This window comes from Castor canadensis, chromosome 11, assembly GCF_047511655.1.
Source record: "Castor canadensis chromosome 11, mCasCan1.hap1v2, whole genome shotgun sequence".
Classification (NCBI taxonomy): domain Eukaryota; kingdom Metazoa; phylum Chordata; class Mammalia; order Rodentia; family Castoridae; genus Castor; species Castor canadensis.
In genome coordinates this window covers 60,838,520-60,865,545 of record NC_133396.1, presented here as the reverse complement: position 1 = coordinate 60,865,545, position 27,026 = coordinate 60,838,520, and the positions used below count along the sequence as shown (strand labels likewise).

The following is a 27,026-nucleotide window of genomic DNA, read 5'->3' as shown; positions in this document are numbered from 1 at the left end:
TTTGGTTATGATCCTGAAAACCCAAGCAAGAAACGCAAAAATAAACAAGACATTGTTGTGAGAGACATAAGACAAATCCAGAAAAATGCTGCATGATCTTACTTAGGTGAGGAGTGTAAAAAGTCAAACTCACAGAAACAGAGAGTAAAATGGTAGCTATCAGAGTTTGGAATGGGATACTCGGGTGATAGTCAAAGGACAAAAAACTTCAGCCATACTGGAGAAATAAAGCCAAAAGATTTATACACCACAGTGATTGTAGTCGATAACAATTTTTAATTATACACTCGAAAAATGCAAAGAGGGAAGATTTTAAGCCTTCTCACCGCCTCCTCCCCAAAATAGCTTCACTTAGCCCTTCCATGATGTATACATGTATCAAAATGTATACATCATGTTGTGATATCATGTTGTGATAGCATAAATATGTGCAATTTTTACTTGTCAATTAAAATTTTCAAATTCCCTTTATTATCTCCTAAGTATGTATCTGTTAGTGATAAGTTTTCTTACTTTTATTTGTTAATGCCATATTTATTATGGATTCACTTTATTGAATATTCTCACTGGATATAGAAGTCTAGATTAGCAAGAACTCCATTTTAGCCTTTGTCTTTTGTCTTCCACTGTTTTTGTTGAGAGTTAGCTGTCAATCTTGTTACCCTTCTGAAATTAATGCATTTTTCTTGGATAATGTTTTCTCTTTTCTCTGGTTTTGAATGGTTTGATATAATGAGTGCAGGCGTTGTTTTCTGTGTGTGCCTATATTACATGTCTAAACATTGCTCTAAATGTTTTATTTATATTCTAAATAAATGTTTTATTATATTCATTAGTGATTCATTAGTGATTTTTCCTACAAGCTTTGCATAGTTCCAAGTTTCATTCCAAGTTAACAAACATTCAAACACCTGCCAGGAATGAGCCACAGATTCCAAAGGCCAGCCCACCCAGGAACGCTCCCCTCTCTGTGTGTCCACATTTCTCAACATTGTATCCCTTTTTCCTGCCTAAGCGCTCTCGCGCTCACTCTCTTCCTTGGTCTTTCAGTTTCTAACATCTCTGATTTTACCCAAGTTCCTCAACTTTTAAAGTCCCCCAGCTCTGCCATTTTGTCTCCTATGGATTCTCATAGGCACTGGTCAGTGTGCTTCTGCCCACCTGGGTCAGGCAGTGTGTAATGAAGTCCCCTCAGACACAAAACAGGAGGCAGAATGTGTGAATCAGTAGCCTGCATCCCTGAGTGGTTCTTCTATCAGCAATGGACTATGATTTCTAGAACCCATGGACCACTGACAAGCACCCATCCATCTCCAAGAATATGACAAGAAGGGCGGTAGACTTCTACTCTGTCTCCACCAGGACTGTAGGCTTAGAATGGTTAAGAAAGACATGACATACAGCCAATGTACAAGGTCTAGGATGAGCTGAAAGGCAGAATCAAGGCCAAGATTAAGGACACATAAAAACAGTTCATAAAAGATAAATCTTAAAATGTAGAGGTCAAAGGACTAATTGGTAAATTATTGTTGTTATCTCAAAGTGAGGAGATGAATGCCTGGCCTTAGATAAGGCTGTGGCACAGCAACAAATAGGATAGATAAAGAAATGGAATCTTTTAAAACATTTTATAGAGTAAGTTTCTCTATGCTCCACAGTTTTCAATAAATATTTGGGCAATTTCAATAAGGTTGACATAACAGAGTGAATAAGGTAGAAACAGACATGTGTGGTCTATCAGAATAACCTATGGATGAGTTTTCAGCTCAGTACTTGCCTTCTCAGGTATAATAGAGATTTAGGGACATGTAATAGATAGACTCCTAGAACCTTTGGTATGTGAAAGACTCCCACTTCATAGATTTCCAGAGTTTTGCATTCTGAATTTTGGGTGTGGTGATGCATGACTATAATTCCAGAATTTTGGGTGTGGTGATGCATGACTATAATTCATGTTTGGGGACAGCCTGGGCTATACAAGAGGACTCTGTTTCTAAAAGAAAAAAGAAAGAGAAAGAATAAGAGAAAGAGAATAGTCTGGTCATGATTAGCCTACAGAGAGAGATTTGGAGGGAAATTGTCTGCTTGAGTGTCAATAGGACATATGGAGAAAATTAAGCCAACAATTGGTAATTGAGGTCCAATCTGGACTATCATGATAGAATGTGTAGTGGGAACATGGTACCATCATAATGAGGGATTTGAGACAGATGAATTACATTTATGAAAGAGATGATTAATTTTTTAAAAAACTGGATATCTCCTGGGATCCTTACCCCTCATCTCACCTTCAAATCTCTCTCCCTCCCTCCCTCTTTCCCTGTCTGTTTCCCTCCCTCTCTCCCAGAGCGTGGTCCTACCACTCTCTTTCAGTGCCTAGGCAGCTGTGTGCTCCAGGAACTCAATGTTGCTTCCAAATTCTGGTTACTGGAGATCCCACATGGCCTGCCTAGCCTTGTCATTCACATTAAGTCACCTCTCTCTCCCCCTCCTTCTGTACCAGACTCAAAAGCCCTTCAGGAATCCTGGTCACATTTCCTGAAGCTGACTGACCAATTCTGCTATTTTAGGGCTGTTGCACACTCATTGCATTCTCTGCAGTTGTTTTCCACTGCAGTTGTATCACATGGTGGGAATCTATAAATGGTAAGAGAAATGGTCCAGAGTTCTGATGCCAAGACTCCTCTTTGGGCTGGAAGCCCTAACCTAGAGGTCACCATTTCATCTCTACTTCGCAACAGCTGAATAGTGGGTGCTGTTATTCTATTGCTGGCCCATAAGGGGCTCTCTAGTGAAGCTATGGGCACCATATGAGGAGCCAAATCCTTGAGGTCCTAGAATGTCTCACCTCCAGCCAGGTGGGGTTACATTTTTCTCTTCATGGATTGGCTGAAAGCAAACCAACAATCAAATTAAAAAGAGGACAACTAAAAGTTTTAGTCATCAGGATCTCCAGAACACACCCTCTTTCTATCCTTGCTGCAGAGTTCTTTAATTTTATTATTAGTGTATGTTATTTGTACAAAGGGGTTTTATTGTGGCATTTCCATACACCAAATTCACCCCCACTATTACTCTTTCTTATACTTATCCACCCTCTCTCTTCCTTCCCACTGGTTCATCACCAGTCAAACAATTGCATTCATGATATATGTATCTATATAATATATAGATATAATACATGAGTATCTGTCTATCTATAAAACATACTAGGTCTAGATTCCACATGTGAGAGAAAATGTGATATTTGTCTGAATCTGGCTTATTTAGCTTAACATAATCTCTACTTCCATTTTTCTGCAAATGACACAATTTCATTCTTCTTTATGGTGAATATTACTCCATTGTGTATCTATATCAAATTTCTTTGTCCATTCACCTGTTGACAGGCACCTAGGCTGATTCCATAGCTTGACTGTTGTGAATAGTGATGCAATAAGCATGGGAGTGCAGGTGTCTCTGGTGGATGCTGACTTACATTCCTTAGGATGTATGCCCGTCATATGGCAGGATTATATGGTAATTCTATTTTTAGTTTTTTGAAGAACCTTCATACTGATTTCCATAATGAGTGGACTAATGTACAGTCCTACCAAGTACATAGGGTTCCTTTCCCCAAAAATTCTCACCAGCTTTCATTGCTGTTTGTTTTCTTGATGATAGCTATTCTCACTGGAAGGAGATGGAATCTTAATGTTATTTTGATTTGCATTTCCTTTGTGCATAGAGATGTCACATATTTTTTCTTATTTATTTGCCATTTACTTCTTTTGAGAGCCATCTGTTTCAACTCATTTGTCTGGGTTATTTGTGGGGGTTTTTTAGTTTTTTTCATATATTCTGGTTATTAATCCCTTATCAGATGAATAGTTAGCAAAGATTTTCTACTGTTCTGTATGCTGTGTTTATTCTAGTAATTGTTTCCTTTGATGTGCAGAAGCTTTTTGATTTGATACAATCCTATTTGTCAAGTCTTGCTCTTACTGAGTGATTGGAGTCTTATTCAGAAAGTTGTTGCTAAGTGTTAGCTCTATGTTTTCCTTTAGGAGATTCTAAGTTGCTGGTTTTCCATTAAGGTCTTTGATCCATTTTGAATTGATTTTTGTGCAGGGTGAGAAGTAGAGATCCACTTTCGGTCTTGTACATGTAAACAGTTATCCTAGCACCATTTGTTGAGGAGGCTGTCCTTTCTCTAACATATATTTTTTAAACCTTTGTCAAAAATCAGATGACTGTACTGTGTGGGCTTATTTCTGGATCTTCTAGTCTAATCCATTGGTCTTTGTATCTGCTTTGGCTAGTTGTTTTTGTTAGTATGGCTCTGTAGCATAATTTGAAACAGGTATTATGACATTTCCAGCATTGCTATTTTTGCTTAGGATTTAGGATGTTTTGTATTTTCATTTGAATATTAGGATTGTTTTTGCATTTCCATGAAGAATGTCATTAAATTTCACTGAATCTGTAGATCACTCTCAGTAGCATAGCCATTTTCACAAAATTGATTCTGCCAATCCATGAACATGGGAGGTCTTTCCATCTTCTAGGGTCCTCTTCAATTTCTTTTTTCAGTATTTTATTGTTTTCATTGGAGAAGTCTTTTGCCTTCTTAGTTAAGTTTATTCATAGGTATTTTTGAGGCTATTGTGAGTGGGATTGTTTTCCTGATTTCTTTCTCAGCATGCTTATTTATTTGTTGATATTAAAACTATTGGTTTCTGTATGTTGGTTTTGTATTCTGTGACTTTTTTGAAAGCATTTACCATATCTAAGAGTTTTTTGGTGGACTTGTTATGTTCATTTAAGTATAGGATCATAACATCTGTAAATAGGGATAATTTGACTTCTTCCTTTCCTATTTGTATCCCTTTATTTCTTTCTCTTCCTTATTGTTCTGGCTAAAAAGTCAAGTACTGTATTGAATAAGAGTGGAAAAGTAGATATCCTTGATTTGTTCCTGATTTTAGGGGGAATGATTTTGTTTTTTCTAAAACTATGTTGGCTATAGATAAGTTTGTCAAACATAGCCTTTATCATGTTGAGGTACGTTCCTTCTATTCATGTTTTCATCAGGGATTTTATCATGAATACTGTCAAAGGCTTTTTCTGCATCTATTGAGATGACAATGAGGATTTCTCCTTAGTTCTCTTTATGTGCTCTATTACATTTATTGATTGTGTGTGATGAACTGTCCTTGAATCCCTGGAATGAAATGAACTTGATAATGGTGAATGATCTTTTTAATGTGTTGTTGGATTTGGTTTGCAAATATTTTATTGAGAATTTTTTGTGTTTATGTGCATCAAGGAAATTAGTCTATAACTTTTTTGTTATGTTCGTAGCCAGTTATGGTATTAGGGCAATACTGGCTTTGTAGAAAGCCTAACTATTATGGGATAGTTTGAGGAGCATTGATGTTAGTTCTTCCTTAAATGTCTGGTAGAATTCAGCAGTGAATCCATCCAGTCCTGGACTCTTCTTTGTTGGGAAAATCTTTATTGCATTTTGAATCTCATTGCTAGTTAGTTATAGATAGCTTAAGTGGTGTATATCCTTTTAGTTCAATTTTGTTAAGTCTTATGTGTCTAGAAATTTATCCATTTCTTCTAGATTTTTCACTTTGTTAAAATATAAATTTTAAAAATATTCCCCAATGAGCCTCATAATTTCACTGGTATCTGTTATCTCCTTTTTCATCTCTAATTTTATTAATTTTGGTCTTTTCTTTTTATTAGTGAGTTTGGTTAAGGGTTTTTTTTTATCTTGTTTATGTTTTCAAAGAACCGATCCTGTTTCATTGATTCTTTGTATCATTCATTTAGTCTCCATTTCATTAATCATTATTTCCTTCAATCTACTGCTTTTGGGTTTGGCTTGTTCTTTTTTTTTCTAAGAGCTTGAGATCGCTCTAATTTTTAAATATAGGTACTCACAGCAGTGAATTTTCCTCTCAATATTGTCACTGATGTGTCCCACAGGTTCTGGTAGGTTGTATTTTTTTTCATTTGATTACAGACATTTTTACATTTGATTTCTTCAATGATCATTCAAGGTGCATTGCTCAATCTTCATGTGTTTGAATACTTTCTGTAACTTCTCTTGCTATTGATCTCTAAATTCACATCATTATAGTCTGTTAGGATACAGGAAGTTACTTGGATTTTTTTGTATCTCTTAAGGCTTACTTTATAGTTTAAATGTGATCTATTTTGGAGAAAATTCCATGAACTGCTGAATAGAGGTGTATTCTGCTACTATTGGATGAAATTTTCTATTAAGTCTGTTAGTTCATTTGGCCAATGGTGCTGTTTAATTCTGAGATATTGTTGATTGTTTGTGTGGATGATATATCTATTGGTGAAAGTGGGGTGTTGAGGTCCACCACTATTACTGTATCTAGACCTGTCTCTCCCTTTATGCTCAGGAATGTTTATTTTATGAAATTGGTTGAACTGACATTTGGTGCATATTTGTTTAGAATCACTATATCTTCTTGGTGCAGTTTTGTCTTTAGTGACCTTGTTTATCTCTTCTAATTTTGGCTTGAAGTCTGCTTTTTCAGCTATGAGTATAGCTACTCCTGCTTGCTTTCAACTTCCACTTGCTTGGTATATCACGTTTCATCTTTTCACTTTTAGTCTGTATGTCTTTGCCTGTGAGGTGTGTTTCCTGAAGAAAACAAATAGTTGGTACTGCTTTTTTGATCCAGTCAGTCAATCTGTCTTTTGATTGGAGAGTTAAGATCATTTACACTTAAGGCTATGATTGTTTCCTGTGATTCTGTTGTGTTTTTTCCCCCAGGTTGATTCATGTATTACTTGTTCTTTTCTCTTACCCTTTCTCCTGTATTCATCTATTTCTTGCTTAAAATTTATTCTTTCCTGGACTTGTGTGTTTGTGACTGTCTTTCTTCCTCTTTGGTGTGTAGTATTCCCTTAGGTGTCTTCTGCAATGCTGGCTTAGTGGATATAAACTGCTTTAGCTTCTGCTTATCTTGGAAGGTCTTTACTCCTCCATTGAATTTGAATGATAACTTTGCTGGATATAGTAATCTTGGTTGGCAGTTATTTTCTTACAGAGATTGAAATATATTGTCCCATGTTTTGCTGGATTTTAGGGTTTATTCTGAGAGGTCTGAGTTAATTTTTATGTGTTTACCTTTGTATGTAAGTTGACATTTTATCCCTTGCAGCTTTCAATATCTTTTTTTTTTTTTTTTGCTCTCTAGCCTTGAAATTTTAATTATTATATTGTATGAAGAGGTTCTTTTCTGGTCATGCCTATTTGGAATTCTAAATGCTTCCTCTAAATGGATGTCTATATCTTTCCCAAGATTTGGGGTAATTGTTGCTATAATATCATTGAATAGGTTTCTATGTCTTTAGTTTGTATCTTAGCTCCTTCTTCTACCTCATGGATTATTAGGTTCCAGAGTTCTTGAAGGTTGTGGTCTTGCTTGTTATTTTTTTCCTTTACTGCTGTCTGAGTGCAATATTTCCTTGATCTTATCTTCAATTCCTGATATTCTTTCTTCTGCTGGATTTTGTCTGCTGCTGGTGCTGTGTTTTTTATTTGATTTATTGAGCTTTTCTATTTCCAACATTTCTGTTTATTTTTTTTTCCTTCAGAATTTTGGTGCCTTTGATGAATTTCTCATCTATCTTTCTTTCTTTTCCAGGTCTTAAATTGATTTCCTTACTTAATTTATCTGTTTGCTTAAATACTTTTTGTGGTCATTGATAATTTTTTAAAAGTAAAATTGGCTAGGCACCATGGATCACACTGTGGTCCCAGCTGCACAGGAAGTGAAGATCAGCATTCTGGGCAAGAAGTTGGCAGGACCTCACCTCAACCAATAAGCTTGACATAGTTGCACATGTTTATAATCCAAGCTATGTGTGAGAGGTAAAAAAGAGAATTGCAGCTCAGATCAACCTTGGCAAAAACACAAGATGCTATTCAAAAAATAATTAAGATGTCTACTAAGATGAGAGACAGCCAACCACAGTAAGGAGGTCAACAATTTGAAACTAAACCAGATATTTAAATGCAGTAAAAACCAATCTGAAATGTCAACTATACCCCCCCATAAGGTTGGAAAAGAAAGAAATTAGATTCTTGTAGGGAAAACAAGGAGTTTACAAATTATTAAAGGTATAAATATTTAAAAATTATGTGATGCAAACAAGGGGGGAAGAAAGGAAGCTGCAAGACTTGTTTGAGAAGAGAGCTCCAGGGAAACCTGGCATGCAGAAAGAGTTATGGGGTCAAGGAGCCCATATTGAGAATCAAAGGAAAGTATGGGAAGGAAGTCAGGCTCCTGTAGCAGGATCAGAGTCCCAGAAAGAAGTCCCTGAGATGTGCAGATTATAGACCTAAAACAAATGCAGCAATATTGCTGGACATGGGTCATATACTAAGGGGAGACTGTGCATGGGAGGAATAGAGAAAGGGAAAAAACCAAAAACTTGAATGTGGTTGATATGCTCAATGTATAGGAGCAAATATAGTATCTTAAACTGGCAGAGGCCACTATGGGCAGAGGACTAGGAAGTAGTGAAGAGGTCTGGTAGAGAAGAACCAATTTGGGTTGTAATACACATGTGCATGGAAACACAAGGAATACCCCGGTATAGCTATTTTCATCTCAAACTAGTAAAAACACCATGCTTTTCTTTTTATTTCATATGCTTTTCTTCAACAAAGTTGGAGAACAAGAGGGCTCTGGGCTGCACAGGTTCTGCTTGGAGGCTGGGGTAGGGGAGAGTGGAGATGAGGTGGTCAAAGTGATGTACACACATGTAAGTAAATGTAAAAAACAGTAAAATAAAAAAAATTTTAAAGCCCTGAATTCAGTCCCCAATACCAGAAAAAATTATCCCATTTGTTGGCTTGAAAGCCAGTAATAAAATAGTGCCTTATATTTATAGATAAATAGACATGTAGTGAAATGTAAACAACATGTATGGAAATGATACTTGAATTCATGATGGTACTTACCATTGGGAAGGAAAAAAAGGTACTCGAAAAAAAAAAAAAGAAGTCCCTGAGAACATGTGAAGCTGTGACAGTGAAGCTGAAGTTACATTGGAGACCCCAGGAAGTTAGAGATGCCAGGAACATGGATTTCCTACTGAGGAAAGCCACAAATAGGTAGGAGAGCCACCCCAAGAGAGAAGCCATGTCAGCTGCTTCCAGCAAGCCCATGTAGGCTGCAATCAGCAAGCTCCATAGAGGCAGGGCTGGCTAAGCCCTTTGAGCTCACATCATGTCACTGTGTACCCTGGTACCAGTCATGGAGCAGCAGGATTTAATGCTTGTCCTGATGGGTTTTGGTCTTTGTATCTCCTTATTCCTCTCTTTTGGAATGTGAATTCCATTTATCATGGAAGTATGTAACTCTTCTTTTATTTTTACAAGCACTCATAGCTAATAGTTTGTCCAAGTCTCAGGGGGAGACATTGAATTTGAATTTTTCAACAGTTTTGGAACTATTGAGATTTGGAGGATTCATGGAAATGAAATAAATGACAAAATTAAATTTTGTCATTATAAAATAGACATGAGTCTTTGGGAGTCAGGAGTAGAATGTTATGATATATTGTTCCTCAAAGACCACATGTTAAAGGTTTGTGTGGTGCTATTGAACCTTTATAAGATGGAGTCTAGTGGAAAGAAGTGAGGTCACTTGGGGAATGCCCTTGAAGTAAATATTGGAAGCTGGACACATGCTCTCTGTTTACCTCCCACACCCATGAGGCAAGCAGCTTTTCCACACCAGATGCTCTCCTCCGTGATGTTCTCTCTTGTCACAGGCCCAAAGTGATGGGGCCAAGAGACCATGGTCTGAAGCCTCTAAACCATTAGACAAAATTCTTTAAGTCATCTCTGGTATTTTGTCACAGCAACAGGAAGTTGACTTATACATTCTTGTAGAACCACCCTGGGTGTTCGGTGGTCAATGTCCTTATGCAGAATGAAGAATTCACCAGGCAGAGAAGCCTGAGAGAATGACCTTGTTGCCAAAAAATGACTTTATATTGGTGGCACAGAGTAGGATAAGCTCAGTGAATGCTCAGGATTTTGAGTTACTACCATGTAAAAGAGTTTTGCTGTGCCACATATTAAATACTTCGTAAGGGACTTAGACGCTCATGTTTCTCAGTAGGGAGTTATTAGAGGGTTTCAGGAGGCTACACTTTGTATAATGAAGAGACAACTTGCCATGGGTCCTGAGTACCCAGAAACATTCTTGCTCACTGTGCCACGAATTCAATGTCCAGTGTCCTCTTTACTAAGGATGAGTCTAAGGGCTCTGTTTGCAATGAGAAAGCTCAGAGATGAGGTAAGGTTCTCCGGGACACAAAACAGACTTGCTTTTAATTGTGTGAGCAACTTGAGGAGACACACTTTTTACTCACTCTTTCCTAGTCCTCCCTAATTGCCCCACCCCACTCTTGGGAACGGACATTTTGTCAGAATTCCAGGCCACTCTCGCCTTACACCCACCCCCTCTTAACCCCTTCTCTCCATCCTCACGGCCCCTCCTTGCTGTTATGGGTGCCCTGCTTCCACAAGCCCCTCCTGACCCCTTGCCCTTACCTGCTACGCTGGTGGACCCCATTGTGTGGACCTCCAAAACCCTAAAGTCGCTACACATAATGAGCCAATTGTTATTACTCTCAAGGATCTCTCTGTTTTCCCAAACCAACCTCAATATCACATTTCTCTAATCCACTTACAGGGATTAAAGCCTATCATTTCAGAGCTTCTTGCTAAGGGCCTGCTTCACCCAACCCACTCCCCCTATATCACTCCTATTCTGCCTGTAAAAAAGCCCAATGGGTCTTACTGATTGGTACAGGACTTCCGCTTAATCAATGCGGCAGTGACTCCTATACACCCAGTGGTGCCCAACCCCTACACTCTCCTGTCTCTCATCCCTGGTACCACCACCCATTTCACAGTCCTGGACCTAAAAGATGCTTTCTTCACTATCCCTGTCCACCCATGGTCCCAAAACCTCTTTGCCTTCACCTGGACTGATCCATATTCTCATACTTCCCCACAATTGACCTGGACTGTTTTGCCTCAGGGGTTCCCTGGTCAAGCTCTAGCTAGGGACCTCCTTACCCTCCATCTACAAACTGCTCCAGTATGTAGATGACCTCCTGCTCTGCAGCCCTTCTCTTGAGGATAGCCAACAACACACTGCCCTCCTGCTCAATTTTCTAGGAAAAAAGGGATACTGTGTGTCCCCTAACTAGGCTCAACTGTCTCTCACCCAGGTGACTTACCTGGGCCTATCTATCTCCCCTACTCATAAGGCTATCACCTAGACCATAAGGCCTTGTTAGCCTCTCTCCCTGCCCCCACCACCAAGGCTGAAATTCTCTCCTTCCTCAGCCTGGCTGGCTATCTCAGAGCCTGGGTGCCCAATTTCAGTCTAATGGCCAAGCCTCTATATGAGGCATCCAGGGGTCCCATCCAAGAGCCCCTATACCCCTCTCAGCCTTTGTCAGGTCATTTCAAAACCCTCTTACAAGCCTTGTTACAAGTCCCAGCGCTTCGCCTGCCGGACCTCACTTGCCCCTTTTTCCTTTACGTTTCTGAGAGGCAAGGGTTTGCCCTAGGAGTTCTGGGACACAACATGGGGCCCTCCTTTGCTCCAGTAGCATACCTCTCCAAACAGTTAGACCCCACAACCAGGGGATGGGCCCCATGCCTTAGGGCCCTGGCAGCCACCTCTCTCTTGATCCAGGAAAGCAAAAAGCTTACCTTTGGGTCCCCCCTTACTGTTTGCTCCCCCCATAACCTCTCAGAACTCCTCACATATAAGGGACTTTACTCTATGCCCCTCTCCCATATCCTATCCCTCTAGGTGGCCTTGGTCGAGGATCCCACCTTAACTTTTGTCTCGTGTCCCCCACTTAACCCAGCCATTCTTCTTCCTCTCTCTTCAACACCCCTGGTTCACTCCTGTCCTGAGATCCTTGAGGAACTCCTCTCCTACCCAGACCACATTCAGGAGAGCACCTTTCTCAGGCTGACTCAGGTTCGTTGATAGCAGCTCCTCCATTCACAATAGACAGCAAAGAGCTGGATACACCATCATGTCTGATTCTGCCATCATTGAGGCATGCCCTCTTCCTTTGGGTATTACTTCTTAAAGGGCAGAATTGACTGCCCTGGCCAGAGCTCTAACCCTGGCAAAAAGACAAAGCTGTCAACATTTACCCTGACTCTAAATATGTGTTTCACACTTTATTGTCCCACTCTGCTATCTGGAAAGAAAGGGGATTCCTAACTACAAGAGGAACTCCCATTATCAATGCTGCCTTAGTAGCCCAGGTCTTACAGGCTTCACACTTCCCTTCCCGGGTGGGCATTACTCATTGCAAAGCCCACCAAACTGACTCTTCCATAATTACCAGAGGAAATAACTGAGCAGATACAGAGGCCAAACGAGCAGCCCTCCAAACTGCACCCCAATTGACTATGTACCCCCCTTACCCCAGCTTCCCCCCCTCACCATACTCTCTCTCCCCCCTTCTGAAGTTAAAACTCTTCTCTCCTATTTACATACACTTTTTCATCCTAATCTTCTCCACCAATCCCTTTCCCTATCTCCAGGAGACATACAATACCTTAAACAGATCACCCAATCCTGCTCAATTTGCCAGCACACAAACCCCAACTCCAATATTAGACCCCCTCCTTTTCCTACCCACCAAGCCAGGAGATGGCAGGTGGACTTCACACATTTGCCTCCAGTAAAGAGGATTAAGTACCTCCTGGTATTGGTAGACACATTCATGGGAGGGGTGGAAGCCTTCCCTACAACCAATAAAAAGGCCTCCACAGTAACAATGATTTTGGTCACAGACATCATCCTACGGTTTGGTCTCCCGGCCTCCATCCAGTCATACAACAGGCCTGAGTTGTTTCCTCTATTTCCCAAAAATTGGCACAAGCCTTAAATATTCACTGGAGATTTCACATTCCCTATCACCCCCAATCTTCAGGTAAAGTCGAGCATGCCAATCACACACTAAAAAATACTCTCACCAAACTCTCCCTTGAGCTCCACCTAGACTGGACAAAGCTCCTACCCTTTGTCCTTCTCTGCCTCTGGGACCTTCCAAAAAGACCACTCATGCTCAGCCCCTTCGAGCTTCACTATGACCATCTGCTGGTCCCTAACACGGTTCAATCAGAACCCCCTAACATTTCCCCCACTCTCCTCAATCCTCTCCTCACTTTTCTTCGCTCTCTCCTTTGGTCTCATGCTTGTGATCAGTTACCACAGCCATCTGACACCACCAAAATAACTCCCTCCCTCCAAATGGGAGATCTGGTTTATCTAAAAAGTACAGCTACACCCGGCCACCTACAAGAAAAGTGGAGAGGCCAATTTAATGTCATCCTCAACACCCCTATGGCTGCTAAGCTAGCAGGATTTCCCTCCTGGGTACATGTCCAAAATCTAAAACTGGCAGCCCCACAAAAGACCTACCAATCTCTTCTTACAGGACCAAAAAAATAAAGATCTCCTGCCTCCCCAAGATCCTAGAAGATGGAGCCACACCCACAGAGACTCCCGGGGCATAGGCAGGAGCCCTATGCCTGGAGACCTGGCATCTCACCTACTCACTCTTTATATTCCCCCCTCCCATTCTTTCCTGTCAGTGCCTGCCCACACTTTTACTCTTTCATATATACACTCTACTCTGAGATTTTACTCTTCCCACCTCCCAACACAATCAGCCTCCCTCCTTTCTCATACCTTCTTTACCCCTGCTTCATAGATTAGATAGCGACCTTCACCCCCAAGGTACGCTCTCAGACTTTACTCCAGAAATCTATTCATTTTCCAACATTCTCTTTGCCTTATTGTAAACTGCACCACTTACATGCTTTCACTCCATCCCTTTCTGTGGGTAACTCTTGTCCTCATCCCCTCTCTCCTTAGTATTCCCCCCTGAGTGGAGATGGTCCCAATGCACAGCTCTCTGTTTGGATACCTCGCCCTGTGCACCTTACTCCTTGTGCTCTCTTCTTTCTTGTGACTTGGACCTTTGCAAGCTGGGGCCTTCCCCCCTGCCCATGCAAGCCACTTACAGTGTATACCATCTTGCAAAAGGCATGCTATAGCACAGCCACTTTATGCCAACATCTTAATAAAAAATATTGGATGGATATCAGCAAAAGCAACCATGCTGGCTACCACTGCCACGGGAGGAGGGGGCAACAGGTATGCTGGAATTACTTCTCACAGCTTGGTATATCTGATGGAGGTGGGGTCCAGGATGAGGCCTTCCAGAAGGTCCTCCACACCCAGGTACCTCAAAGACTAAACGACTTATTCTTTCTCACCAGAAAGCCTCTCAAAATTCCTTTGCACACGATGTCCCTTTCTGAAACCCTTCTCCTCCAGGTCATAGACACCACTCATCAACTACTTAACCACACCAATCCTACCCTAGCCTGTGGTTGTTGGATGTGTCAGCAGACTGGCCCTTCTCAGGTCATCACCAGCCCCATAAACATTTCCACACCCTTTACCTTAAACTGTTCCTTCACCAAAAAGCCCACCGCCTCCACTCTTTCCCCAGTTCCCCTCTCCCAGTCAGCCCCTTTGCCTGCGGAGTTCCTCAGGAATAGCTGAGGTAGGCTCTCTGGTGGCTGAAAAATGTCACACCACTAGAACAGTCAACAAAACCAGAAACAATATCTGCTGCCTCCCCATTACCAGGACTCTGTTTCTATGTGGTCAGAGTGTATACCCCTGGTTACAGATGCCTAGAAGGGCATCTGTACTCTGGTATTTTTTGTTCCTGACATGGATATTATTACAGAAGATCAGGACCTCCCCATCCCCCTCACCATGCGCCTTCAATCTAAAAGGGCAATCCAGGCTATTCCCTTGTTAGCTACCCTGGGAGTAAAGGCTGCCATGGGAATGGGGGCTGCAGGAATAGGAACCTCTGTCCACTACTACACAAAACTGTCTAATCAATCAATAAGTGATATTCAAACGGTGGCCAAGTCTATCCTAACCTTACAGAACCAACTAGACTCCCTAGCCTCAGTTGTACTCCAAAACCAATGAGGCCTTGACCTGCTCACTGCAGAGAAGGGTGGTCTCTGCCTATTTTTACAAGAAGAGTGCTGCTTCTATGTTAACCAGTTGGGGGTAGTAAAAAATAAAATTAGACAACTCCAGGAACAATTAGAAAAACGAAGAAGGGAGTTGGAAGACTCTTGGAATCCTCTAGGGAATAACATTTCACAGTGGTTCTCCTGGTTAATGCCTGTCCTAATGCCTATATTTCTTGCTCTCATATTCTTAAGCTTCCTCCTTTGTATCATAAGAACAGTACAAAGATTTCCTTTAGACTGCATGTCTGCTATTGCTAATCAAAAATTTAACCAGTTGTACCTCCAGGGATATTAACCTCTCCAAAACCACCCAGAAACACTACCATGAAGATTCCATCCAAGACGCCACAGGAGCCTGAGGATCCCGCCCCATACAATGCCCCCTGCCATCAGGAAGCAGCTAAGAGACTGATGCTTCGCCCCAATTCCCGATCCTCAGCCCCTACCGTCATCATTATTAAAGAAAAATGGGGGGAATGATAGAACAATAATGCCACCATTTTATAAATTATCCTTAGGCCTCACCTCTTGGAAAATGAAGCCATTCCCAATAACAGCCCTACCCTTTAACAAAATTTCCCATGCTCCAAGACAAGCTCCACCCAAGCTCCACCCCCATCAAGGACCCCTGCACATGCACCAACCTCGTCTATAAAAGTCATGCCTGGCCAGACTTGTTCTCTTCCTATGCCATCTTTCCCAGGTCAGTCAGGCAGCTTGTGCCTGTCATTAAACTCTGCTCTTGGACGTGAGATTTTCTCGTGAGCTTTCTTTGTGAGCGGCATTTTTCCTAACACAAACTCCTCTGAATTCCTGGGGTAGAGCCTGGAGGAGAGGGACACCTAAGAAAATATCCTCCCTCCCATGCCCCACCACCACCCTATCCCCACAGAGAAGGTTCACCAGTGCTGGCAGGACGATGAGTTTTTTGGCTACCAGTTCCTTAACTGTGCCAACCCTATGCTGTTGAGACGCTCCACTGCTCTACCCTCCAGGCTGATGCTGCCCTCAGAGGCAGAGGAGCTTCAGGCCCAGTTGGAGAAAGAACTCCAGATACTTCATTGTTCTCTCCTTGGCAGTGTGACCAAGAATAGGTGTTGAAGTTAAAAGACCAAGTGCAAGTCCAGGGGAAGGAGGTTGCTTTAGCAACTGCCAATTGGTGCAGAGCAGTGTGCTGGAAAAATCTAAAGATAAAATATGCAGGAAAAAAACTGGGAGCTTGGCTAGCCATATGCAGAGAGCAGGTTTTCAGGATATAATGGGAAAAGGGACCCGGGCATCTTGATGTGTCTGATGGTGGTCACGTCTTGGCATGTCTGTGGTGCACAGCAGATTGGACAGGTATGGTTCTCAGTCACCCCTGCACCAGGGGTCTGTTCTGGGAAGCTCCTCCCCCCACACACCAGGTTTCTTTCTTCTCTCTAAATGGGGATAACTTGGCCTAGACGCTCTTGATTCTTCATCTAGGTTCTGCTGCTAAGGTTTGGAAATGATGTAGGATAATTGCAAGAAGCTAGATTGAATGTCTTTCCATTTCTGCCCTGACCCTGATGCTCTGGGGCAGAATTTCAACCATAACCATGGAAACATTCCTCTTTCCCCCAGAATGGTTTCCTGTTTGAGGCTGACTTTATCCTGCTGGATAGAATTCCAGCCAATGAGATCCAAGGAGAGAAGCAGTACCTGGCTGCCTCCCTTGTCATGCTGAAGATGGACCCCAATGGGAAGCTGCTACCCATGCTCATCCAGGTGAGGCGCCTTGAGTATCTCACTCCAAACACTGTTCTCTGTTCACCTTACCTGCTTCCCCTAGACAGAGACCCTGGTTCTTTCTACCTTTTCATCTCCACTCCTGATGTCACTCAATGAGAACTGTTGTCAAATCCAATCACTCTTTCCTAGCTTACAGTTAGGGTACCACTAAGAACCTGTTTGAGAGTCATAAATCCTGAGCCTCCCAATCTCTTTGTGATCTTTAACTTTAGTAACACCTCTTTTTTCTTAAACATCTTCTCTACCTTTGCTTTTTTTTTTAACACAGCATTTTCAGCCAGTGATGTATTCTGTCCTCTCCTCACTCTCACCGTCTCCCATTGCACTCCCTAACTGAGACTCCCTGTCATGTTTCTCCAAAACCACTGTTAGGGACACCATCCTATTCTGCTTCTCCCTCTCCCTGTCTCCGCATTTACATTTGCATGGTGTCCTGACTACTGGGAGGCGGTGCTCTACCAGGTTGCAACTTCCTCAGAGATAATAGTGTCATCTTATTCATTCAGTTTCTACCAGTGTGCTAGCATAGTGTCTTGCAAATAAATACTGAATTCCTCTTTCTTCTAGTTGAATCTGCCCACCTCCAGCTCCCCAACACCAACACTGTTCCTGCCCTTGGATCCTCCACTTGACTGGCTCCTGGCTGAGTCATGGGTCCGAAGTTCAGATTTCCAACTGCATGAACTTCCATATCATTTGCTGAATGCTCACCTGCTGGGGGAGGTCTTAAGGACTGCACCCTGTCTTCAAGGTACAGGCTCTGTGTGGGATTTAAAAGTATGGAATTTGAAAGCCTAAGGCATTTGTTTGGGAACATGAGGAGAAAACTGTCTTGCACGCAACAAGCATGAGTGTAGTATTGTAACAAAGAATCTTCATGTGTTTTGTGAATGAGGAGAGGATAAGAGACCGATAACTATTACAAGAGTTTTCTGATTTTATCTTCTGCTTAAATTCCTTTTATTGGCTTTGGCACAGAACCTCATGCCTGCAACCTCAGATACTTGGGAGGCAGAGACCAGGAAGATAGCAGCTCAAGACCAGACTATGGGAAAGTTGACCCATCTTAACCAACAGTCAGCTAATAGGGAGGCATAGGTAGGAGGATCAAGGTCTGAGGTAGGCCCTGGGCAAATAGTACAAGACCCTATCTGAAAAATAACCTAAAAACAAACAAGTGGAGGCAGGGCTCAAGTGGTGGGGTGCTTGCCTAGCAAGTACAAGACCCTGAGTTCAGACCACACTTCTTCAAAACAAAACAAAACCATTTATTTTAAGATAATTGTAGATTTACATGCAGTTAGAAAAAACACACAGATTCCATATGTGTTATTAAGACAAGTCATTCAGCTTTTAACTCAGCACATATTGTATGGCAACTCTCTGGAATTCTCTGTCTCTTTTTTTCTCTTTTCTTTTTCAAAATGTTACAGTTCTCATTGCCACCACTGCAATGCATTGCTATTATGGAATCATAATCAGTGTCCCAATTTAGCCGCATTGGCTAATTTTGGGCACAAATCAACAGTGTCACTTCTCATTTTGAATGAGGCTTAGCTCCCTGAATACTCAAGGAAGGGGTCAGAGTAGAAAAGGGACATGATTTGTTGAAAAAAAGTGTTGTTCTACCTTATGAGATTTACCATTTAGGTCACCACAGAACAATTTCTGGAATTAGAGTTTCAAATGAGAGAGAAATTCAGAGGCCTGCGCTTCTGCAGCACTTGGAGTGCACAGGATGGGTGTTATAAATCAGTGGATCCAGTCACTTGGAAAAACCTGCACTTGCTATAAAAACATTCAGAAAATCCAGTGGCACTTTGATATAAGGAACACAGTGGAGAAAGATATAGGCATCAGAGCAATGATCAGAAATAGTAAAATAAGAAGAGGTCAGTGTAGAGGCCCGGATGATGCTTCCAGTTTGGCACCCATGGTACTTGAAGTGCTGGTGAGCTGTGCACGTAAGGCCTTGGCAGGCAGAACAACTGAATCATGTGGCTGCTGGGTTCTCCACCCCACAGAACTTGAGCTATGGTCACTTTGGGTGTGCGAACAAGGGCAAAGCAGTTAGAACTGCTGTACATCATGGGAACTTCTATGAGGGGAATTTGTGATCTCTTGCATCACTCTCTTTTGTCTAGTGTAAGTGATTTTGGTTCACTTTCATGCTTTAAAGTCCCAGTTGACTAGTTCAGTCCCCTCCACACATGCACCCTCTCTATACTAACTTCATTCCTTGGAAACAGCTGAGTTGCTATCAGGACATACAGGAGAGTTACCCTGCAAGTGTCATTAAAGGCCACCAGGGCAGCTCTGCATCCAGATTGGCAGCATCTGAATCCTGAATCTTGGCCTTAGTGTTTAAGTAGATGTGGCTTAGATGGGCATAGCAGGATTTCCATGGGTTGGTAAGGCATTAAATGCCACAGCGTGGGTGGGGTCACAGAGTGTGTTTTGTGCTGACCTCAGAATCCATGGTCATTATCCTCCTTATTAGTATTGGGAGCTCTGATATGTGTCCTTTATTCTTTTATTTCTGTGGTCTTGGCATTCTTTTTGAGATGACAGTATCCTACCTTGAACTTTCTGAAGAAAGCAATATGAGTTGCCATGGGTCCTTCCCAGGGTCCAGCATCAAACAGCTCAAATGCCAAAATTGTATGAATCCTGAACACCAACCAGGTTAAAATGAAAACAAAATAATTTAGCATAAAAATAAGCACATCAGGACCAGGTAACCTGAATGAGGGGACAAATAGTGCCCTGTTAACAGTAGGGACAGATTCCATGGCATCTCTAATTTGCCTGAAGGTACTCCACCTCCAAATAGAAACCAGGAGTAAAGTGATGAGCTGCCTGGAGGGGTGGGTTTGATATTGAGCAGAGGCTGTGTAAGGTATGCCGATGTGAAGAGTAAAGAAAGAATAAAATAATATGCAAAGTTAAGGGCAGAATCTTAACAGGATAAATACATTGTGTGGATATAATAAAGGCAGTGGTCTTGGGACGTCTGTGTGTCATGCAATGCTCCAAACACGCTCCAAGCAGCACCACAAATCCTGAGACAAGGGAAACCACCAAGCCCCTGGTAACAATGGGAGATGGACACCAAGAAGGATCATTACCTTGGTCAAGTAGCAAGATGAGTGATGAAAGTGTACTCAAACCCCAGTCAGTGTGGTTCCAGAGCCCAACTCTCAAGAAACTTTGAGAACATATAGGTGAGTGGGCAGAAAAGCAGAATCTAGCCTTCTAGGTTACAGCAGGGACAAAATGTCAAGAGGAGGAAGGCCACCATTCTGGGTGCCAGGCTGTATGTGGAAGGATTCAAGCATGGTCTCCAACCACCCATTCCAACCTTGTGCACTCCAGCTGCTGATTTTCCACATCCACTACAACATGGATATCAACACACAGGGCCGAATCCAATTTGACTCTGACACGGGAATCTTTTCAAAGGTAAAGAGTAAATGGTGCTAGGGCCACAAACCATCCATTTCCTCTTGCCACTTTCAAGATCCCAGATCAACCTGTGTGAGCGTCCAAGAGACCTGTAACTTTATACACATGACTTTAAATCTGAACACACCATCTCTGAATCCCTTTTTACTAAGCTAGGATTCTATCCTTCAAGTCTTGTTAACTCCCTTGTCCTAGGCAGGGAGCACAGGTGGAGAGGGCCACATGGATTTGGTAAAACGGGCAATGGCTCAGCTGACCTACCACTCCCTCTGTCCTCGTGATGATCTGGCTGGCCAGGGCCTGCTGAGAATCCCAAGTGCTCTGTATCCAAGATGCTTTGCGGCTCTGGGAGATCATTGCCAGGTGGGTGGGAGGAAGCTGACAATGGAGAGGAGAGGGGAGAGAGGACAGGGCTCAGGATTGAGGTTAGCATGGGCAACAGCAAAGTGAAAACAAGAAGGTCTAGACAAGAGGAGCATGAGCACCATCCAGGGGGAGAAGAGGAAGAGTGGAGAGTTGGTGGGTGAGGTGTGAAAATGAAGAGACTAGCACAGTCTCACATAGGTGAGGGAAGCTGTGGTTGGGTAAAGCATGGGATCTGGGGGGATCAGAGATTTTATTAAGAAGGAGCCAGCAACCAGGTACAGAATAGGGAATTCTCAGAACTATTGTCTTGCATTCTCTTCCTTTACACTACTGTGTCAGAAGCCTACAAATGGTCCAAAAAGCAATAGGACCAGATCTGCTAGGATCTGACCCAGGTACAGTGAGAGTCAGCAGGGCAGAGGCCACAGAAGAGGAGCAGAAGTTGGAAGCTGGAGCCTTCTACTCTCAGAGAGCTCAGCTCCCTTCTCTGTGCAGGTACATGGAGGGGATCATCCACCTCTTCTATCAGCAGGATGACATCATGAGGGGGCACCCTGAGCTGCAGGTCTGGTGTCAGGAGATGACTAAGGTGGTGCTGTGCCAGGCTCAGGACCGAGGTAAGATCATCCCAGACTGGAGCTCCAGACACTTATTTTTATAGGATTAGTAACTATATGAATATTCTCCTTGTGGAGGGCCTCTCCAAGCATTGCCCATTTTTCCTGCAGGAGTTCATCATTTTCTTACTGATTTTGAACCACTTCTACAAAAACAAGATAAGTGACAAAGAGCTTCTCTTCCCTCTTTATCCTCTGAGCTTTACCATAATAATAGCTACCATATTCGGAGGTTTTATGTGACCATCTCACTAATAAAGCAAATGTCATAAGCATTCTCATTTTCAGAGGAAATGATTGAGGCTCAGAGGCTAAGTTGTTTGCCCACCATGATGCAGACCTGGTCTCCAGGGCCGTTGGTGCAACCTGTGCTCTAGTCTGCAGCACTGCCTGCTTACAACTGCTTGGTTGGCTGTGAGGCTCCCCTGGTCTCTTAACTCAATGATGAAAACCCTTCCCTCACTTTTCCTATCTCCTTTCCCTGCTTTATTTCTATTCTGACCTCTGCTTAACATGTGTTTATAATGTTGTTTTTTCTATTTATTATTTTCCTCTCCCATTCGAATCTAAACTGTAACTCCCCAATGCCTTTATAGTGCATGGTACACAGTAGTTCCGTGGATTTTTAATGAATGGATGAATGCTTGATAATTCTTTTTTTTCTTTTCTTTTCTTTTGCTGGGTGGCACTGAGTTTGAAGTCAGGGCCTCATGCTTGCTGAGCCATGCCTACTAAATAAAAACTCACTAATTCTGGCAGATGGATATCCTAAGACATTAGTCCTCTGGGGATGTACATTCTAAACTTTGTTCTTTCTCCTAGGTTTCCCTGTCTCCTTCCAGTCTCAGGCTCAACTCTTACCACGTGCATCTTCACATGCACTGCCAACATTCAGCCATCAACCATAGTCAGGTATGGATGCTTGAAATGCTGCATCTCTGTGGACCTAGGCTAATGCAGCAAGCAAGTACCTAGACTAAATGATGCTTGAAGCGGAGAACTCAGTTGCAAAGGTCCTGAAGGGCAGGGTTCCTGGCTGACTCTAGACCCCTCTCCCTTAGCTGGACTGGTTTGCATGGGTCCCTAATGCCCCATGCACAATGAGGATGTCCCCACCCACCACCAAGAAAGATGTGATAATGGACACAGTGATGGGTCACTACCTAATACCCAGCAGTCCTGCCTTCAGATGTTTTTTGTGCGACAAGTTGGGCTGGCGTCAGCCAGACATGGTGAGCTCTCTAGGGCTCAGAGGGTATTGAAAACTGAAGAAATGACATTAGGGTGAGTGGCTGGGCTCTTGGTCCCTATGTCTTGAAACGCAGAGCTAATGCATCTTTTGTTTCTGCTTCAGGTGCCCCTGGGCCATCATAAAGAAGAGTATTTCTCAGGCCTGAGCCCAAGGCCATCTTAAGACAATTTCAAACAGACTTGGACAAATTAGAACAGGAAATTATAGCCCTAAATGGAGGACTAGATCTTCCCTATGAATACCTGAAGTCAAGCTGCATAGAGAAGACTATTGCTGTCTAAGTCTAAATGTGTTCTGATTGCTGCTCAGAGACCGTGCAACACGATTATGACCATTTCCATCTTCAGTTTTCTGTCTGAGTTGTCATAGTTCTGTTTTCTTCCCTGAGTTCCCTGCCTGATTGTATCTCTAGTCTAAAGTCCTATCTTCACAAACCTATCTCAAATCCACATTCCTTATACAAATCAACTGTCTACTTAGGTGTCTTTCTTGTGCTCCTAGACAATGTGCCTTCCCCATTTTTTGTATAGTCATTTTGGTGTGAGAAAGAGGTCCGGTTTCATTATCCCATCAGCACAATAAGTTACCACAACACTGTTCATTTAAAAGTCCATCTACTCTTATTGATGTATAACACTGATATAAATTAAATCGCCACGTATGAATGGGCCTATTTCTGAATGTCTATTCTATTTCACTCGAATGTTTGTCATATGTTTTATCACACTGACCTAACTCCTGCAGTTTTGTCATCCAAATAGTCTAGTGTTTAATAAAACATATTCATTTATCCAATTTGACCTTTAGCTCTGTCTTGATTTTTCTTGGCCTTTTGGCCAGTTAATTAGAAGTAACTTGCCAAATTTCATAAATAAAATCTTGTGATTTTGTTAGAATTGCATTAAAGCTCTATAAAGTTTATAGTGTTAAGGCAACTTTCTATTTTTGAGACATGTCCAGCTATCATTTTATAGCTGTTGAATTCCAAAACTGTAATATTGTCTTTGTAAGCTTTGTATTTGAATTCATCAGTATTGTTGGTTTGTAACTATCCTTTCTGGAGTCTACCATTTCTGGTTTATTAAGGTGGCTATAATTGCTCATAGAGAATGAGATAGTTTTCTTCCTATGTTTTGCTATTTTTAAAGAATATCTTATCTTTGTTGGAATCATCTTTTCAATGAGTGCTTTATAAAATCTGCCTACATATTCATGTGTGTTGGTGTTTTGTGGGAATATTTTTAACTACTTATTAAAATTCTTCAGAGTTGTCAGACTCTTCACATTTTTTATTTGTTTTGAGTCAAATTTAGTTAAACTTCTTGTAAGAATTTTTGTACGCTTCAAAGATTTTATCATCACATAGTAATATTTTTTTTGGCAGTACTGGGATTTGAACTCAGTGCTTTGACTTGCTTGGCAGGCATACCACTTGAGCCACACACCCCCAGCCCTTTTTGTGCACAAAACTTCTTGGAGAGTGAGAGATGGAGTAGAGGCCTGCACCTCTAGGAGAAACTGATGTAAATGGAGGGGAAAGGGCTTGGAGATATTAGTCCCAGTGACTTCACGACAGATGGGGACAAGGAGGCCGTGAGGAGGAGAAGGATGAGGAGCTGCCAGCAGAGCACAGACATAGAGCTACTGATGGAGACTAAGGCACAGGTTTCCTGCTGCTTTGCAGAACTCCAGACTGCCACTGCCCAAGGAAATGTGCAGGTCAAAGCCACACAAGCCCTGTGGAAGCAGGGAGGCCGCAGAGGAGCAATATCAGGAACTCTGACAAATGATTTCTTGGGGGCTGGAGTGTAACTCAGTGGTAAAGCATTTGCCTGGCATGTGTGAGGCCCTGGGTTCAATCCCCAGGACTGAAATTATTAAAATTATTTTAATAATTTTATATTTAATTTTAATTTATATTCTAATAATTTAAAAATTATTTATCACATTAGTGTACTTTTTGAAATTATATGCACATTCCCCAATGAAGCCTCTTAGTGAACTGAAATAAAAACTTACTCAATATGAGAACTTATATGTATGTATACTCTATATGCTTATATGCACATATATGTATATATATGAATGCATTACAAATATTATATTAACCAAAGTCATTATTCTAAGTATCAGAAACTGGAAATTGATCACAATAATCATGATTTTTATTTCACATACTTTAGGAGAGCCTGTTAGTGCAATAGGAAAAGAAAAGAAGTACTTAAGTTTAGGAAAATGAATTACAAAAAAATCGTTATTTGAGAGGGTATAATTAGATTCCTAGAGATCAAACAGCTCAACAGAAAATGATCAGAACAAATAAGAAACAGTATATAAAACAAATACCCAGAACAAGACACAAGATAAGTATAAAACAAGCATAGTTTTTCTTATACTAATAATAGGCAGTTTGAAATTGAAATAAAAAATTACTCCATGCTCCTTGGACACACTTTTTGAAATAAATAAATATAAGTAGGAAAAAATGAGCCATCTGTGGTGAAACCTAGCAAATTATTTTGCAGGATACAAAATAAGATTTTAATTGGTGTAAAACTCTTGTTTCATGGATGGCAAACTTACTGTTGGAAGACATTGAGTACACCACAGAAACTGAGGGCACAGGCTCTGAAGTCAGGATAATTTGGTTCAAATCTAGTTACCATGTGTTGCCACCACAACCCAGCATGGGGACTGTATCGACTCCCTTTAGGAGAGATATCCATATACAGAAAAGTGAAACTAAATCTCTCTCATCCTGAACAAAAATCAATTCAAAATGGGCCAAAGGCCTTAATGAAAGACCTGAAGCATTGAAACTTCTAGCAGAAACCTTGGTAAAATACTTCAAGATAATGGCATAGGCAGACTTTCTGAAAAGGACACTAATGCTCAGGAAATAAGAGCAAAAAATGACAAATAGGATTCAATCTGATTTAAGAAGCTTCTGCCTGGCAAAGAAAACAATTACCAAAGTAAAGAGGCAGCCTACAGAATAAGAGAAAACTTTGTCAGTTATTCTTCTCACAAGGGATTCATACCCAGAATATATAAAGAACTCAAAAAATTAAACAAATAAGAACAAATAATCATTAATAAATGAGCAAATGAATTGAGCAATTTTCAAAACAAGAAGGGCAAATGGCCAATAAACACATGAAGAAAAGTTCAACATCCTTAGCATCAAGAAAATTCAAATCAAAATGGCACTGAGATTCCATCTCACCCCAGTAAGAATGGCTATCAAGAAGAAAACAAACAACAAATGCTGGTGTGATTATGGGGAGAAAAGGAACCTCAGACCATTGGTGGGGTGTAAATTAGTGTAGTCACTAAGGAAGTCAGTATGGAGGTTCTAAAAACAGAACTGCCATATGATCCTGCTATACCACTCCTGGTATATAACTGGGTATATAACTGAAAAAAAGCATACAACACAGACACCAGCACACCCATGTTTATTGTGGCACAGATCACAATAGTCAAGTTATAGAATCAGCGAGGTGCCCATCAACAGATGAATGGATAAAGAAAATGTGGTATATATGCATAATGGAGTTTTTAGCTTACTTTTTTTTTTTTGGTGGTGGTACTGGAGTTTAAACTCAGGGCCTCACACTTACTAGGCAGGCACTCTACCACTTGAGCCACTCCTCCAGCTCCACCCTCCATAATGGAGTTTTATTCAGTCATAAAGAAGAATAAAATTATTTCATTTGCAGAAAATGGATAGAAGTGAGATTAGCATGTTAAGCAAAATAAGTCAGACTCAGAAAGACAACTATTGCATGTTTTCTCTCAAATGCAGAATCCAAATATTAAAAACAAAAAGACATGAAAGTAGAAGAGGGGCTATTTGGTGGGGGCAAGTGGGAGAATCGAGGGGAACAAAAGAGTGATGTGGGTAAACATGATCTAAGTATGTAGTATACATGTATGAAAATGTCATATTGACAAACCTACAGCCAGCATTATACTTAACAGAGAAAAACTGAAACCATTCCCTCTAACATCAGGAACCAGACAAGGATGCCCACTATCTCCACTCCTATTCAACATAGTACTGGAATTCCTAGCCAGAGCAACTGGGCAAGAAGAAGGAATAAAAGGAATACAAATAGGTAAAGAAACTGTCAAAATATCCCTATTTGCAGACTGTATGATCCTATACCTTAAAGACCCCAAAAACTCTACTCAGAAGCTTCTAGACATCATCAATAGCTACAGCAAGGTAGCAGGATAAAAATCAACACAGAAAAATCATTAGCATTTCTATACACTAATAATTAGCAAACTGAAAAAGAATACATGAAAAGAATTCCATTTACAATAGCCTCAAAAAAAATCAAATACCTAGGTGTAAACCTAACAAAAGATGTGAAAGACCTCT

At 41.3% G+C, this 27,026-nt stretch overlaps 1 non-coding gene and 1 pseudogene across 1 annotated transcript; one reads left to right on the top strand and one right to left on the bottom strand.

The window, feature by feature from the left end:
- LOC109675894 (polyunsaturated fatty acid lipoxygenase ALOX12-like) overlaps positions 1-22,917 on the top strand; it is a 44,437-nt pseudogene extending 21,520 nt beyond the window's left edge.
- LOC141414456 (small nucleolar RNA SNORA1) lies at positions 18,359-18,490 on the bottom strand. Its single transcript, XR_012439484.1, has one exon. It is a non-coding gene; the product is annotated as a small nucleolar RNA SNORA1 (small nucleolar RNA).
- Positions 22,918-27,026: the final 4,109 nt, after the last annotated feature.